Source organism: Pistacia vera, unplaced genomic scaffold, assembly GCF_008641045.1.
Source record: "Pistacia vera cultivar Batoury unplaced genomic scaffold, PisVer_v2 Contig1200, whole genome shotgun sequence".
NCBI classification, from domain to species: Eukaryota; Viridiplantae; Streptophyta; class Magnoliopsida; order Sapindales; family Anacardiaceae; genus Pistacia; species Pistacia vera.
In genome coordinates this window covers 221,194-227,081 of record NW_022195250.1, presented here as the reverse complement: position 1 = coordinate 227,081, position 5,888 = coordinate 221,194, and the positions used below count along the sequence as shown (strand labels likewise).

Here is a 5,888-nt window from a genome sequence, read left to right as displayed (position 1 = left end):
AATTACATTTCTTAATAAAAGTTTATAAATTAAGAAAAACACCCACACCCACTCAAGCAACAGTCGCTCGCTAACAACCACCGTCGGCCACCGCCGCTAGCGTCGAAAGAACGCACAATCGGCCAAATCTAGCCAATTGTGTGCTAACCTGTCCATTTCTGGCAAGATCCACCATGGATCTACCCAGAAACAGCTAAATCGATACACGACTGGTCAAATCCATCCGATCATGCGCAATTCTGACAACTTTCGGCTACTGTTTACCGGTGGTGGCCAATTGCCGATAATCAGTTAAGTGGGTAGCGGTGTTTTTGTTAATTTATAAACTTTTATTATAGGAGGTGTTTAGCTAAATTAACAAATGTAGGGAGTTAAAAATAATTTATATATTTTCAGAAAATGTTTTCCAAAAATATACCAAACGTATTCTCATAATCCTATCTTATTTTATTAAATCATATCCTATCATATTCAGAATAGAATATTATTAAAAAAAAATATATACCAAACGGAGTCGATTTTTGTCAGTAGAATTTTTGGCCTTATAAGGGCACCCAGCAAGACAATTTCTACAGGCTAAGCAGATGCTTGTCTGTTGAAGCTTCGTAAGTTGGGGTGGAGGTTTTTGAAATCGAAATTCAATGCTTACTTTCATAAAATCTTCGCAACTTTCTTCAATCTCTCCATTGGCTATTTCTCTCATGACTTAGGAAACAGGATACCTGACAGGAGCTCTTTGTACTCTACACATGGCAGCGCAACTATCCCATTGCCAATCCAATTCCCATTCCCATTCCTTTGGCCACTCAGGATTCCTTCTAGCACAAACTGGAGTTGGCAGCATCACTCCAGAATTGTCTAGTGAACCTCCACCAAGCCCAAAAGCCATTGCTGCTAGAGAATCACCTTGTTCATAGAGTTGTAAACATGAACAAACACTCAGTTGCAAAGATAATGTATTAGTCTTTCAATCATAAAAATCAAGAAGAAAGCAAGAGAATAACCTGAAGCAAAGCATCTTTTGGTCAAAAGCTGACAACTAAATTCCAGTTTTCCACCCTTAAGGCTGACATGATCTTCAGACAATGAGTTGGAAATCATTAGCTTCCCATTGCCTGCCTTTCTCTACAAGGCATACCTTTATCCCTACCATCAACATCTGAAAAGATGCAACCAAACTGCAGACCCCACAACAACAGCATCATAACCATCTTCTTCTTCATCACCCAACCTCTGTTCCAAACCAGCTTTTTTCTCCATATTTTTTTGAAATCTTTTAAAATTTCAGGACTAAGATGTTATGAATTATCAACAAGCTAGCATGTCTTATAAACAGTAAAAATGAACACAGTCGAAAACTAGAGGGGAATATCAGTTTCAGATTCAGATTCAACGAAATATATAAATGAACATACTGCCAGCACATATGATTCTGATTATACTATTTTGTTCTCTAGTGCATGTTCTTCTTAAAGAGTAGCTAGAATATCATTCTTTATCTATAAAGAGTATAGTCCAATCCAATTCCAAGATCTAGGATCAAATCGGTACATATTGAGACAAATCACTACAAAACAATTACCTAGATTTATGCTTCCTTATCTATGTACAGTCGATTTCTTAAAAAATGAAAAAATAAAACATAGACGGGGCAAAAAAGAGTAGATGGATTCTTCTCAACAGCTGAAAAAAAATCACATACAATACATATATCTTTAGTGATTATAACAGAACCTTAATTAAGGTTAATTACTTGCAATAAAAGGTTGATCAACTATTTAAAGTCTCTTTTTGTATATTCTTATGCATAGCATATTGCACTCAAAATGTGCAATATAAAATATTCAATCACATGCATCAAGATGTTGATATGGGAGAAAAAGATAAACAAAAGTTATCTTCTAGAAGATGAGTTAGCACAAATATGTTTTAAAGCTAAGTTGGTGAACATTGTAAGCTACAACTACCCTCTTAATTCTACAAATCACTATTGCTAAGCACTCAAGTCATAACTGACACTACAAATGTATTTCATTCTGAAAATGTTCTAAAAGGACAGATCTCACAGAAGCTAAATAAACCTACAAATAATAAATTGATATATGCTTCCAGACCCTAAGCAATCTCCATTATTGCAAAAATCCAATGCCATAGATATCTAACTAGCTAAGTGGATAAAAGGCAAGCAGAAAGATAGATATATAGACAGATATAAATGAAATATATAAGAACAAAAGTTTTATTGCCTTAACCAAGCATAGAAAATTAAAATTATAAACATAATGCTAGAAATAACAGTATTAACAAAAGAGAGTCAAGATGCATATTATTACACCTTAAATACAAAACGGTTCAAACTCTAGCAATTTCAACTGATTTCTGGAGGGCTTGCATAAGACTTCTCATGATCCGTGGCTCACCAGGATGTGAATTATCTGTTAATGGTACATTTCTAATAGCTCGAAAATCTGACCAGAACTGCCAGATGCGGGAAAAACCAAACAATCTATGTACACAAGGACCTCAGTCTCCCCATCTCCAACTGTAATAAATCCCAATCATGCTCTACCTGGTATTTCATCTACCTGTTCAATTTTTGAAAATGTAAACATCAGTAAGCCCATCAGGAGAAACAAAGTTTTCTCCCAAGTCAATTATAGAGCATTTAAGTTCTACAACAAACAAATCATATAATTGAAATGCAATATTCACAGGAAATTTAACCAGGTTGTATTAATGACACCTGCAAACAACTAGAGATAAAATCAGGATCCTCTTATAATTTGAGCTCTCCTGAACTTGTACTATTTATATTCTTTAAATAACTACAAATCATATTACTGCATAAATATATAGCCACAAAGACAGCATAAAATGTTTTACATATCCTAAACAAGGACCTACTATGCAACGCAAGTAGAGGATAACATAGATTCTTGGCCGGCCCAAAAAATGAGTGGTGTACAATGCAATGATAGTTCTAGTGCATATAGACTATTAAGAAACACAACCCAAAAGCTTCAAATATTATAAATCAAATGATGAACAAACATCTCAAGATTTTGTCTAGCTCTCATGCAATGTTAGCTCTTAATTCGATTTTTATCCACAACAGCAATTGTTTTGCTTTTCTTAAAGCCGCTAAAGAACAATGCCCTTGTGCCCACTGCCATACAACCACAGCCACAATTTTTATTTACAAGCTTAAAACTCAAGAAACAAAAGACAAAAGTAATGACTCACCTTAAGTGGCACAGGAAGAGGGAGATTAGCTCCTTGACATAGACTATTAGCCCACTTTATAACCACGAGCAAAAAAAATGAACTTAAAGAAAGGAAAAATCATAAAATAAATAAGTACATATAACGCCAGGTAATCCAACCAGCAAATTTAATTCTTCTAATTTTTCTTGTCTATGTTAACTTATAATTGTCAAGGAAACTGCTCTCAATTGCAATGTTGGAAGCAGCAAATCAATTGGATGATAGCTAGATCCTCTTTGTAAAGCTTTAGCCCCTTTTTAGACTCTTTTTTTTTTTTTTTTTTTTTTTTTNAAGTGTTAAGAAAGTGAAGCTCTTTGGGGCAAGATCAAGTTTTTGGCATCTCTTTGGGCTTCTGTTTCAATAGATTTTGTGGACACCTCTTTTTTTCTTTATCCATCTTAATTTGTTAGGCATATTAAGATAAGTCTGGTTTTTTGTACATGCCATAGTGTCTCTTATTTTGGTTTTCTTTTCGCACAGGCTCATGATACTCTTTGTAAAGCTTTAGCCCCTTTTTAGATGGGTTATTTTTGTCGTAGACTAAGTTTTTTACATTAATATACATTTCTACATTTCCTATCCAAAAATAAAAAAATAAAAAATGGATGTTAGCTAGTAAATTACACATTTACAGATAATTAATTGGATATTCATTTTTTGATTATTATTATTATTGCCATGTTCAAAACCAACAGAAAATGAGACAATATAAGCGTTACCAAATGACACAAAAACTAGCAAAGGACAAGCTAACCCAGAAGAAAATTGTTTCCTTGAAGATGCATGATACATGACAAACTTTTCATTATTTTATTTAATAATCATAATGCACTTTTCACATACAATATAAGTTGCGAAATCATTACTCATGACACCAACAATAAGACAACAAACCGACATGAAATTTGCTTCATGTATGACTCTTCTCATTACCATGACTTATATTTTGACAAAAAAAAAAGTCTCATGCTCTAACCGACTAAGCTATTCCAGCTTCATTATTATTAAAGCACTTTAAAATTTAACATTGTGAAGTACCTGGAGCAGTAGACTTCTGAAGATCAGTATCTGAAGGCAATTTCATGGTGCCAAGCGACACACCATCGTCATCATCCTCTGATGGAACAATTCTTCTGTTTTGCTGAGAGGATTTGGTAGCTCAAATCAACTTCTGTTGGCCCAACAATACACTGTGTTTACGGAACTCTTTCCTCGTATTTCTATTATTGAAGATGAAAACTTGAGAGATGTGAATGGGCAGAGAGGTTGCACGTGTGAACTGACACGTGTGGTTTCAGCTAGTCTCATTGTGGAGGGCATGATTGATGATAATGGCCTCTAAAGTCTGAGCCTCTTAGAAAGTGTGAGAAGAAGTCAAAGGCTTGTGATTGAAATGGGTAATATAGGATTCCAAAAGCTTTCTTTTAAGAAGGAAAAGTGATTTCTGAAGCTGTGAATTTAGGACATGCCATGTCATTTCATGTCAGTATAATAGTCTATTAATTGAATGAGAATCCCTTAATCTTTTGCTTTCGTTTATTTGATTTAGTGAAAATCATTTCTTCTTTTTCTTTCATTTTCTACGAAAGAACACTTATTTCGTCTGGTTAAAATTATTTTACATTTTGGGTGTGATAAAACTATTGTGACAGAGTCAACCCAGCTACCACGTTGGAGTTGTAAGAGAGGTTCGTAAAAATATGTTGTTAGTGTAGCATTAGTTAAAAAAAAAAAAAAAAAAATTATGGTATGACAATTTCCATATGAAAAGAAATGTCAAAAATAATTATTCGTGACAAATATAAAAATGGGTAATGACAAGATTTACAAGCTATCAACTAGACGTCCACCATAACTTTTCCCCAGAAATGCGTTATTTACCATATGTCTAAGCATAGAAGTTTGTTGATGCGAGATTTTGCACCAACGAAACGCACGTGTGAAATATTGTGGAGGGCCCAGAAATCACACGTGAAAGTAATGGGTAGGAGATAGTAAATGCAATAGAGACAGTTTTTAAAGTGGCTCGGATGCTAAGATAGCAAATCCTACGTCCACTGATACTTATATTGATGATAGGGGTCAAGTCGCTCTTAGCTGACTGACTTTATAATGATATTACAAGGTATCGATTGCTAAGAAAAGAGAGAGTAATTAATCTAGTGAAAAAGTGTGCGAATCCCCTTAATGAGAGTTGAATTCCTAATTTATAGTCAGGTGTCTTGAGGCAATGATCACTAAATCTGCAAGTTGGTGAGATTATCCGTGCAAATCCCTCTTTATGTCACATTGCCCACCTTCTAGAGTGATTCGCGCGATTTAGAGCAGGGATTGGACACGTGGAAGCACAACAGCCTCCTGAGTAGCCTGACGCGCACCCACTATCCTAACGGACGCAGACGGTGGCTGTTCCAATGATCTGACTTTTGTGGGCTAAAGGGTCCTGACGTCAGCCCTTATATTTTTAGGTGTAACAGAAGCCCCCTAGTTTTTAAGGTTTGAGGATTGAACCTTGGAAACTATAGGTCGTGCCGCAGTTAGATGATTTCTGAAAACTTTAATCTGTTCGAAAGTAGGTCGGGGCGGCATATGCACGAGCACGACCTCGCATGCTCAAGGACAAG

The 5,888-nt window shown here is 35.2% G+C and overlaps 1 long non-coding RNA gene across 1 annotated transcript; it reads right to left on the bottom strand.

The window, feature by feature from the left end:
- Nucleotides 1-433: 433 nt before the first annotated feature.
- On the bottom strand, nucleotides 434-4,614 carry LOC116112690. Its single transcript, XR_004125278.1, has 3 exons — nucleotides 4,303-4,614; nucleotides 1,005-2,585; nucleotides 434-906 (listed from the first exon to the last, which is right to left on the bottom strand). It is a non-coding gene; the product is annotated as an uncharacterized LOC116112690 (long non-coding RNA).
- Between the last annotated feature and the right edge of the window lie 1,274 nt (nucleotides 4,615-5,888).